This window comes from Sceloporus undulatus, chromosome 2 (assembly GCF_019175285.1).
Source record: "Sceloporus undulatus isolate JIND9_A2432 ecotype Alabama chromosome 2, SceUnd_v1.1, whole genome shotgun sequence".
Lineage (NCBI taxonomy): Eukaryota > Metazoa > Chordata > Lepidosauria > Squamata > Phrynosomatidae > Sceloporus > Sceloporus undulatus.
In genome coordinates, this window is record NC_056523.1 from 283,737,541 (window position 1) to 283,749,918 (window position 12,378).

At 41.5% G+C, this 12,378-nt stretch overlaps 1 long non-coding RNA gene across 1 annotated transcript in view; it reads right to left on the reverse strand.

Annotated features, from left to right (window-relative positions):
* Window positions 1-12,378, reverse strand: part of LOC121923740 — a 91,460-nt gene that overhangs the window by 20,373 nt on the left and 58,709 nt on the right. Inside the window, exon 3 of the long non-coding RNA XR_006102455.1 lies at window positions 4,582-4,697. This is a non-coding gene — a long non-coding RNA (uncharacterized LOC121923740). The remainder of the gene's footprint in view (window positions 1-4,581; window positions 4,698-12,378) is intronic.

Here is a 12,378-nt window from a genome sequence, read left to right on the forward strand (position 1 = left end):
TCAGCAGAAGGGTGGTTGAGCAAAACCACTGTGTAATTACATAAAGGCAGATTTACACTACATATTTACACAAAAATCACAAAAGAGACCCTGGAATTTCTGTCTGAAAGCTGTCTGGTTTCTTTCTTTCTGGAATACAATATAAATTTCATACTAAAATTTTATGTATATGGAAGCATAATTCTGAAAAAAAATATTGCACTCATGATACAAACAATCATACAACTGTGCTGATTGCTATACTTGCTGCTTTTCATATTGCTATTTTGTTTACTTATACCTTGCCATTCTGTGTGTGTGCGTGTGTGTGTGTCCTGCATATATCGAACATATGGGCTTCATCCACATTACAGAAATAATCCATCTTGACACCACTTTAACTGCCATGGCTAATGCTATGGAATTCTAGGAACTGTAGTTTTGTGAGACATTTAGCCTTCTATCTGCTTTATCACACTAGGGGGAAAACAAGATTTAAATGAGAGTTAAACTAGCGAAAACCAGGAAATGTTGTGTGATAAAGCAGTATGTCTGAGAGCTCTGATGCCACAATAAACCACAATACCCAGAACTCCACAGTATTGAGCCATGGCAGTTAAAGTGGTATCAACCTGGATTATTTCTGCAGTACATAGCCTACAAATGTGTTTCTCAATAAAAGAAAAGTGCATGGAATACATGTCTAGCCTCTTTCCCCTTTCCATCTTCTCCAGTGTTTCTCTTTCAGTAAAGGAGGAAGGTAATAAGCTGTTTCCTTGTAAACTTAAGGCCAAAAAAGAGATAGTTGGTACTTAAAAGTGAGAAGACTCCTACAGATGTTGCATGATTTTGCAATCATTTGTAAAAATTCATTTCAGTAGAATAAGGAATTCAGTACTATACCAGTAATTCTGTTCAATCCATGGTAAAATAGTGATTGGCTTAAACTGTGTTGTTCCCTGAACAGTAATGTGATTCAAAGGCATGGCGTGGGGGAGAATAAGATGGATGGGTAAAGAAAACAAGCAGTGGGAGTGAAAGCTGCATGCACAGCTCATATCTTTTCCATCCTTGCTGCTTGAAGTAGTTTTAACTGCTGATGCCAAAAATTGGCTTTCTGCAAGGTATGAATGAGTTACGTTACCTATTTCCAAACAGTGAAAATCGTCTGAGCTCAAAAGCTAGGAAATATCTCTTCAACTGACAGTAGTGAGGGACAGAGAGTGATTAGAACAAAGGCTCCTTTTCAGAAAAAGTTAGTAAAAATTATATTAATCAGAACGCTTAGTGATCATGATTAAGTGCTATTGATTTTAGGGGGACTTCCGTGGAATTAAGTGGTCTGGAATAGAAATGTAAGAAAAGCAAACTGTATTACTTGGCTAATCTTACAAAACTTGGGAAATGTGGTCAAGTTATTGAGTACATCAAGCTTCATGCATTCCCCTTTCCCTTATCTAAATTTACAGTGCTTTATAAATAAAGGTTAATAATGCTTTGTTTTGTTGGACATATTAGCAGCCATTTTTCAAGGGCCAAATTGTGTGTGTGTGTGTGTGTGTGTGTGCGTCTTCAAGTCACCTCTAAATTTGTGACAACCCCATGAATTCCGCAGAGTTTTCTTAGACAACCAATACTGGTTCTGCCAGTTTCTTCCTTTGAAATAGAGTCTACAGGACTCAGGGTCAGAACAGACCAGCAGCTTCAGCCAGCTTCAAGCCAGCTTAGATGTGTGGTGTTTATACGCGCCATGTCCCTAAGTCACCATGAAAGTTGTGCTGGTGATTACATGCCAGGCAGCTTTGGGGTGACTTGGGGGTGGCATTTAGATGCCACACACACACAAGCTGGCTGGAAGCCAGCTGAAGCTGCGATGGGCCAGCTTCAATCCTCCCCAAATAGAAGCAGCTCTTTGCTGGTCTTATTTGGGCCAGATTCTGGCTGGATTGGGTCCACGATGTGTGGTTGCTGTGGCCCCAATCCAGCTTTGTTGGGGGTGGCTTGAAGCTCCTCAGTCTTCCAAGCTGATCAAATTGGATTTAGACAGAAGGACGCAAACTATTCATTCTGTATGATCCAGGTAATAAGAAATAAAAGAATGTTCAAAAACATTCTTTAAAAATAATTCAAACATATTGTTTCCTGCACAGAAAATATTGTACTCAATGTAGAAAATTGTGTTTTCTGCACAACCCCAGCCTAGGTGAATTTTTCACAGCCTAAAACTTTAACTGGATTTCTAAACAAAACAGAAAAAAAAGGGGGGGAATGGTTTCCATTGAGAATGAAATTAGCTATGGTTCAAAACAGATGGGCTGAAAAACACGGTGTCTGGCCACATTCAAGGCATAGTGTTTAGATGACACATGCTCCAAATGTGGAGAGAAACTACACAGGACCTGTGTCTTTCCCAAAGAACTGGGGACTGGAGCATGGCTTTGACATGACTTCTGGCCTCTTAGGATGCATGCATCATTTAAACAGCATACCTCCAAAGTGACCTGAAGCAGTTTTATTTTGGCTTGTCTGTATGGGGTCTAAACAAAATTCTTATTACCTGGCTGCTGGAGAGGTGATGTGTAAAGAGGTGGGAACATACCTATATATGTGGGCAGAATGCCCTAAGATAAAAAAGATTTTGGATGGGGGTGCTGGGTATTATATCTAGTATAACACAGCTAACAATTTACCTCTGTTGGGCCCTTTTATTGCTATCTTTATATGTCAGAAATAATGTTAGATTGAAATTTAGGGCTTTGATTGCCTTTATAATATCAGCAGCCAGGATGGAAGTGGCCAAGAACTGGAAAATGGGAAATCTATCTTTGGTTGATTAGTGGATAAGAGTATGGGATAACTGGCTATCTGGAAAACTTTCCTTTCAAATTAAAATCAACAAAGGACATAAAACCACGAAAGTATTCCAGGAAGAATAGCAGATTTTTGTTGGATATATCCACAAACAACAAGGACAACTGCAACCCTCACCTGGTCAACAAGTTTTTTAAAGAGACACAATTGATATTCTCCACTTTCTATAGAAGACCACTGATAACAGTTGATATGATGATTAGGAAAGTGACTCTTTGTATTTTGAGTTTGTGTTTTACTGTTATAATTTGTATAATAAATTAATTTTAAAAAAGAAAAGGAAAAGGACATGAACTTGCCAGGTTGCCTGTCTCTTCTCCATTGTACCAGTGAGGAGGAGTAAGATCTGGGCAGATGACAAGCAAATATTCATCAAAAACAAAACAAAAACACAAAAGTGACAGGTTAGAATCACAGAACAGACCACAAGGGTTATCAAGTCCAACCCCCTGCCTTGGAGGAATATACAATCAAAGCACTCCTGACTGATGACTATTCAGCCTCAGTTTTAAAACCTTCTAAAGAAGGAGAGCCCATCATACTCCAAGGCATGTATTTCACTCTTGAATAGCTGTTAATGTCAGGACATTCTCCTAATGTTGTGGAGGACTCTCACAGCAAGTCTGAGATCTTTAGGTGTTTACAGACACCTAAATCTCGCCAGCATTAAAATCCCAGAAATGCAGGTGTTTGATTGTATGGATCAGAGATCTTTTTAAAAATTGAAACAGTTATTTTACAGTTCTCCCCAGAAAGAGAATAATAAAAAATCAGACGCTAAGGGGTAGGATCATTCTGATAACTGATGGCTGACTTGTGATAGGCTGCCTTGTGATATTACTGCAAAGTTAAACATTGACAATTTACCAGGTGACATCAGGGCAAGCTGTCCTGACATTTTTCTTTCAATTCATATATTTGCATTCATGGACAATGAGATGAGAAGAGATGATTTTTAAATATTATAATTTGAGCTTGCAAATAATTCTAAAATACTTCAAAAACACAAAGAAACTGCAATTGCAAATAATTTTGAAAGCTAAGGGGTGGGGAGATTTTCTCATTAGGTTTGCCATTATAATATTGCATAACTTGTTCCACAAGAGAAGTCTTTTTAAAAAAAAAAAGTTTAAATCTTCCCTTTCTTGTAATGACAGAATATTTAGGAAGGCAATCTTCTTGCTAGGTCTTCTGGTGCCCTCATGATGGAGCTTATGTGACTTTAAACTACTTCAGCAGAGGAATGTAATAATGAGGTCATCAGCAGTCAGGATTCTAAATCACACCTCTTACATTGCTTGCAACACAAAGCACTTCACAGAATAATTCAGCCACTATAGTCTAATCACATATGCCAAGTGGGAGAAAGGGAGAGAGAAAGGGAATTGGGGTGGGGGGAATTAAATATAGCCCATGGCAAAGACTGAATGCACTTGTATCTTAATATTCAAGCCATGTGCAGGGAAAAATACTCCCAGAAGAGGACTAACAGTACTAAAGTATAAGAAATATTTGTCTTTTTGTTATGAGATAAGAGAGACTGACAGGAAATCAGATGAACTTCACAGATGTGGGATCAGGCAAAGCACAATGATAATCAATAGTAGAATAATAATGTGTGGCACAGTGAGCTGGTATAGTAATCCTATTGGCCTCAATCACAAGGATATGGAAAATAAGCCATACAACAATGCATACAGAATTAGAAGGAAATAATAAAGCATCAAATACCTCCTGAGCAGCACCATCTGGGGTTTATTAATGAAGTGAAGCAGTTGTTGGCCATCGAATGGAGAGACAATTTCTTTCATAACCTCCTTTATGTTAGCAGCTCTCCCATCTTTCACCTGAGATGAACAGAGAGTCATGTAGCACAGAGGAAAATCTTGTGTTCAGATGTGAAGACAAAGGGGTGCTTTGGGGCAAGCCTCAGTCTCTCATACTTAACATTAGTATCATACTGGCCTATCTTATAGTGCTTTTGTAAGACTCGCTGATCTAATGCCTAGCTATGCTGGCTATAACATTGGAGTAAATGTGTGTGTGTAATTTAAGGATATGATTCTTTACTGAGGCCCAAAACAGTCAGGCAGATGGGTGGCTTCCGGCTAATCCGGGGGCATGGCATTCAGACAACAAGTGCCCCTGGAGTTCCTAGAAGCTGCTCCAGGGCTGTGCTGGGGCTGCCTAAGGTGGCCTAAAACCAGCTCCAAATGGAGCAGGTTTTTTCTGCTCCTTGCTGCAATCCATTTGGAACTGTGGTAGGAGGTGCCCTAAGGGCTGTGGCATGTGTTTGCCACAGACTCAGGGTTATCAGGCTGGGAGCAGTTTCTGGCCACTCCTTCCAGCCCTTCTGCTTTACCCCATAGTTTCTTCTCAAAGAAATGAGTAATTTCAGCAATTTTCTTCCAACTGCAAGAAAGTCTTTAAAACCCCCCAAATTTTAGAAGGCTACTCACAATTCATGACTTACTCTGTACAAAATTTGCATGTGGTTGTTTTGTGCAGAGATCAGCATTTTCTGCACAGGAAACAGCATTGTCTGCATGGAAAAATTTCTACACAGAACCATTAATTCCTGCACATAAAATGTTTTTCACTCAGAAAAAAAAAAACTGTAACTGGGCATTTGTTCTGTGTAAAATATTACATATGGTGGATTTGAAATGAAAAAAAAAATCACTTTATATGCAGGAAATAATGTTTTCTGCCTGGAAAATAAGATTTCAATGCAGAAAATTTCATTCATATTCAGAAAATTATGTTTTCAACACAGAACATGTTCTATGTAAATGAACCATATGCAAATTTTGTGCAGAACAAATGCCCAATTACAGCTTTTTAAATGCACAGAACAATCCATTTTCTGCACATAAATTAATTGTCATGCACTGAAATATTATTTTCCAGGCAGAAAATGCTGTTTTCTACACAGAACAAATATGTGCAGTTTTGAAAGTCTTGGACTGCAAAGACTGCAACAGATTATCATCACACCTGGATTCTTCTTGTCAGGATATCTTGACACTTGGAAAATATGTCCTCTGAAGATGCCAGCCACAGATGCTGGTGAAACGGCAGAAAGAAACTCTGCTAGAACATGGCCACATGGCCCAAAAATCCCACAAAAAACTATGGCTGCTGTCCATGAAAGCCTTTGACTTTACATATGTTTTGACCATTTAAAAATATTTTCAAATATTATTTCCATCCTTAGTGTATCTGCATTACATGTCCCAATGGAATATGCAAGTTGCATTCTTGGGTATCTAGAGATTATAGAGAATTCTTAGGCCCGTTCCGCCGGGCGTAAAGTAAGTCCCCAGGACGTACTAGGGTTAGGAAAGGGCATGCTTTATGCACGCCCCTAACCCTAGTACATCTTGGGGACGTACAAAATGGTGGTGCCCATTCTACATGGGTGCCGCCATCTTGACGTAGTGGACACTTAGCGTCCGCACGTTGCATGGTACCAGTGACACCGTGAGTGCACCACTGGTACCTTGCGGCGTCATTAGCGTGCCGCAACAAGAAGCACCATTTTGGCACTTCTTTTTTGCGGTGCCGGGAGCCTTGCGGTTTGGCCGCTGGGGCTCCTTAGCGCCGCTAATGACGGCACCGGTAGACCACCGCTTTCAGGCGGTCTGTAACGTGCCTTAGTCACCTCAAAAAGGGCTTCAAGTCCCACTCTCCCTAATAGTGGTGCAGCTGCTCTGAAATGACACGAAGTCTGCACCAAAATGGCATACATATGCTTTATTGGCAAATGTGAAGATGTCCTTTAAGGATAAGTGCTTACATTTGATGAAACACATTGATTACCAGAAGTTATGAGAACAAAGCATTACCAGAAGGTATAAGATCAGGGTTCAAATCCTCACTTGGCCATGGAAACCCACTCAGTGACCTTGGACAAGTCATACTCTCTCAGACTCAGAGGAAGCCGAGGGCAAACCAGCTCTGAACAAATTTTGCCACGAAAGCCTCATGGCTGGTTTGCCTTCAGGTTGCCATAAGTCAGAAATTACTTGAAGGCATAGAACAACAAATCTTCTCTATTGCAGTTCAAAAGTTCACTTGATGTTGTCTTGTATATGATTTATATGGTTGCTGCTTTTTAGTCATAATAGAAATCATCTCTTGTCCTCAAATTTGTGTTTTTCGAAGTGGGAGGTTGCATTTTCAAAAATGCTCTCTACCATGCCTTGTGTTTCAACATCTACATGAAACTTCTGGGAGAGATCATGTGGATGCAAGGGTCGAGGTGCTATCAGTATGCTGAAGACACCCAAATATATCTCTCCATGCCTTCAAAACAGCCTCATCTAAGGATAGCATGTCTCCTCTGAATGAATGTCTGGAGGAGGTAATGGGCTGGATGAAGAAAAACAAATTGCAACTGAATCCAGATAAGACAGAGGTGCTTACTGTGAAGGGTCCTAACCTGGGTTTGGAGATGTGTCAACCAGTCCTGGATGGGGTTACACTCCAAATGACAGCTCAGATAGATGTGATGGCCAGGAATGATTACTATCAGCTTCAGCTGACATGCCAGCTGCACCCCTAACTAAAGCTGGCGGACCTAAAGGTGGTAGTGCACATGCAGGAAATCTCAAGGCTGGACTTATGCAATGTGTTGTACATTGAACTACCTCTGTACTAAGCATGGAAACTTTAGATAGTTCAAAACAAGGCAGCCAGATTGATTGCTGGTACATGCAGAAGTGACCTTATTGCACCAATATTAAAATCACTCCAATGGCTACAAGTTAGTTTCCAAGCAAAGTACAAAGTGTTGGTTATTATATTTAAAGCCCTACATGTTTTCAGGCCATGTTACCTACAGGATCACCGCCTCCCATAAAACCCACCCCAAACTCAGGTCCTCTGGAAGACTTTTACTCCAGTCAGCCAACACTAGGTTGGCAGCTGTCAGCCACATGATTTTTTCTTCAGCCACCCTAGACTGTGGAATGACCTGCTGGAAGAGATTTGACAGCTGAACATGCTATCCAAATTTAAAACAACATTGAAGACCAGTCTCTTCCAGAAGGATTATCTAGATCATTTTTAAATTATGAATTTTAAATGGATTTAAAAATATGGATAATTTTAATATGTGTATATCTTATTTGTCATTTTAAATTGATGTGAATTTAACTGATGTTGTTTATCTGTTCATTGTTGTTGTTCCCCACCTCGATCCATGGTGAGAGGCAGGTAAGAAATATTATTATTATTATTATTTGCTAATTGAGCAACATAGCCTTACTCAGATGATCTGAGGCTTTGCAATAGGGAAATGATCCTCTTTGCCCACCTGAGCTACTATATTGTGCCATCAACACTGCAGCTAAAGCACAATTTTCTATACTGCTGACAAGTTCTTCTGATGACTAGGGTCCCCTCTCCTTCTACAATGCTAACTTTTGAGTGAGACCTAACTTTTCATTAAATTCACTTAAGATCGGCATATTAAAAGGGGTAATAATTATATAACATAAATGTCCATGAAATGTTACATAGAGTTTGAATCTAATATTCATTATTAGAATACAATATGTGACTTTAAAACACAGACTTGCACTCATCTCACTTTCAGCTTTCTGCTCTTTGTAAAGTTTAGACATTAAAAAACTCCAAATGATCTTCTGCAATTTAATGTACAGTTACAATTAGCCATAAATTTTAATACTTGTTTAATCATTTCCCAATATTAATAATATTCATTTACTTTCTAATGATATTTTGGCAAATTAAGTATTCATTTCTGATTGACTTTGGAAGACAGGTGACTCCATTGTAAGATAAAAATTACAGTAATACTCATAACAACCATATTAATATTCATATGGTCATTTAATAGAGCACATGCTTTGCATGCAGAAAGCCCTAGGTTGAGTCACTGCCATCCTTACATTTAGAAAACTGTGGGCAACTCAGTTAGGATAAGCTACTTTTTTGAAACTGCAACCACCAGAATCTACCAGTCAGCATGATCACCAGGGATATAATGATGGCTTCCTTATCAGTATGGTATTCTGGTCTCGGTCCAAACTTTAATGGAATTCCATCAGTAATTATTTTTTTCCTCAAGTAGTTTCAGCACCTTGGATTGCTTTTGTACAGTTCAGACTAAAACCCAGAGTGGATTCACCAACCCATTGACATGGAAGCACCAGCTGCTACTTATGATTATTGGTCATTGGAGGATTCTGTGAGCTGTACTTCAAAAAATAACTTCTAGATTTTGATGTACCATAAGTGTCAAAAATACTAAAGCCATTCACAGTGAACAATGCTGGACTAGATAGGGTGATGGTCCATCTCCTAGATGGGGTGATGGCTCAGCTCAGTACTTTTCATATTATTACTTCTTACACACACAGTCCTACAGTTTTTCTGTATTTTATGAATAGACACAAAAGAAGACACCACATGAGATTTCTTGTAATGTAACAGTAAAAATGTTGCAGATTTACCAAAACTGTGATACTCCTCCCAGATCTTGATCAAGGGATCAACAATAATCACTCTGAAATGGCAGTTGGAGACTAACATATCCAACACCCTCCTGGGTCACTGCTAGCTGAGTAAAAACAGATTATTTTTAAAGGGTAATTAGAAAACAGCTATCAGAGTCAGTATTTATAGTGGTTTGATGGTTGGACTAGAACTGTGGGAGACCTTGGTCTGACTCTGTTTGGTTGTGGAAACCCACTGAGTGACCTTGGGCAGGTCACACTATCTCATTTTCAGAGGAGGACAATTGGAAGACCACCTCTAAAGAAATGTTGCCAAGATAACTCTGTGATGGGTTCACCATAGGTTCACCATAAGTAAAAAATGACTTGCAGGCACACAACAATTATTATAGTTTCAGGATGCCCTCAACACATTAGTTACAGTACACTATCAGTTTCTTGAAAAGTTAACAGTTCCTGTTCCTGCTACTCAACAGTACTAAAAACATTATTATTATTATTATTATTATTATTATTATTATTATTTAAAAAGCCTTAGGGCAGCAATGTGAGGCAAATCACAAGTCAGCATTTCAACTATGTGATGTTTTTCGCCCACTGTTTATTGAGGCCTTTCTTCATTTAATTAAAAAAATAATAATCAAAAGTTAGACTTATCTTGGAAAGGGGGTGAAATTGCTCCTTATTATCTTGGAGTGAGTAGGAGTGAGACAGGCATGGTATTTACTCTCATCCTTTTTTTAAAGAAAAAGAACCATTTCTCCTCACAGAAAATGGCACTAGAAGTCATGTGCGGAAATGTATATAAGGGCTGGCCTAATTTCCCCCAAGTTAAAGGCATGTGTCATTGCTGGCCAAGCTTTAGTTCCCATGGATCCAAGATCTCTCTCACTCTTTCCATGTTCCGCATCCACCCATGTTTACTTCTCCCAAGATCAGAGCTCCAATAAGAGGAGGTAAAAGCTGGAGTTAGGAAATTCTGGACAATAATGTTGTTAAAAATATTTCTTCTTTCTTGAATCATACTAACAGTAAAAACCACATATCGTTGTTTCTCATTAGAGTATGTTAAGCAATAAAGAGGCAACTGCTAAGAGTAGTGTCTTTTTTTTAAAAAAAATTTGAAACATATAAAAAATGAGACTTCATCTCTTCATAGTTTTGTCTCTTCTTCACCCTAAATCAAGCTCTCTTGCATCCTGGCTCATTGATCTTTCAAAACTGTTTATAAAAACAGTATACTTTAAAACAGTTTTGAAATATCCATTTGCTTTATGCATCAATATAAATTATGAATGTGGACACCGCCCGCCCTCCTTCACCTGGGCAGCGGCCCAGAGGACTCCTTTGCCACCGGAGCGGCATTTTTCCTTGGGGGCGGGGCCGGTGAGAGCGGCCCCATAAAGCCGGCTCCCGGCCTCCCCAGAAGACACCGCCCACCCTCCTTCACATGGGCAGCGGCCCAGAGGACTCCTTTGCCGCCGGAGCGGCGTTTTTCCTTGGGGACGGGGCCAGTGAGAGCGGCCCCATAAAGCCGGCTCCCGGCCTCCCCTAGAGAGGACGCCGCCTCCCTTTTCTTACATCAGGCAGCGGCTGAGAGGACTCTGTCTATAACGCTATACCATCAGGGAGTCACTGGACCGCGCCAGGAGCTGTTTGTGGCTACGGACTGTTTTGTGGCGCAAGGGGCGAGAGAGCTGAGCCCAAGTCAGCATAGAACAGAGGATGACTGCTGTGTCACACCTCTGTTCTTCTTGTGGTTGGAAAGGGGGAGGGAGAGGGCATGGACGCGGGGAATGCTTCGGGGAATGCTTCGGCTAGGGAGGAAGAGGGTAACATCGGTGCGAGCGGGGCTCCTATTGAGGTGGTGTGGGGCAGGGGGAGGTATGGCGGTAGGAAGGCGCATTGCGTTACAGAGGAAGGCGAGATCGATGCTTAATATCTATCTCTCCTTCCGGTCCCCCTCCTAACCAAAGGGACCTGAGGGTCATTCCAACCGTGCCACAAACCCTGTCGCTGCTCCTGTGCAATGCCAGGTCGATCAACAACAAGTCCCACATCCTCCATGATCTGTTGGAGGACAGAAATTGCGACCTGGCTTGCATTACCGAAACCTGGCTTGGGCCTGAGGGAGATGCCGTGTGGGCACAGGCCCTCCCTGCCGGGTTTTCGGTGAAGGACCAGCCCAGGTTAGGTGGGCAGGGGGGGGGTTGCCTTGGTCTATAAGAACACCTTGTCTCTCACCAGGAACCACATCCGACAAACTTCTTTTATCGAGTGTATTTACTTGACCCTGAAGGCTAGGGACAGTCTAGGGATTCTGTTGGTGTATCGGCCACCCCATGCGCTAACGGATGCCCTTAACGAGCTGACACAGCTGGTTGCGGAGCTGATGTTGGAGACGCCCAGGCTGTTAGTCCTGGGCGACTTCAACATCCCCTTCGCGGCCAACTATGTTCCATCCGGTGCAGCTCGGGAATTCATCGATACCATGGCGGCCATGGACCTGTCCCAGCTGATTACGGGTCCAACGCATTTTGTGGGTAATACACTGGATTTGGTTTTTTGTACGGATGTGGAAAATCCGTGGGCGGAAATAACTAATATTTCCCCCCTGCCATGGACGGATCATTTCCTCGTGGAGGCAAAAATCAAGGCTTCTACCCAGATCCCCCCCGGGGGTGGAGGACCTATTAGGATGGTCCACCCTCGAAGGCTGATGGAACCTGAGAGGTTCCAGGAAGCCTTAGAGGGGCTCATGGTTAGAAATGACAGTGATTCTGTTGATGCCCTGACTGGTATCTGGAATACCGGCCTCTCTAGGGCTATACACAGTATCGCTCCCAAGCGCCCTCTCAGGCCCGCTTCCAAACGTAAGCCCTGGTATATGGAAGACCTCCGGGCAAGGAAGCGGGTCCTGCGACGGCTAGAGCGGAAACACCTACGCTTAGCCGACAAGGCTCTCCTAGACCGCCTTTTGGAGGACTATGGAGAGGCGATACGAGCAGCTAAGAACTCGTTCTATGGTGCTCGTGTCGCGTCT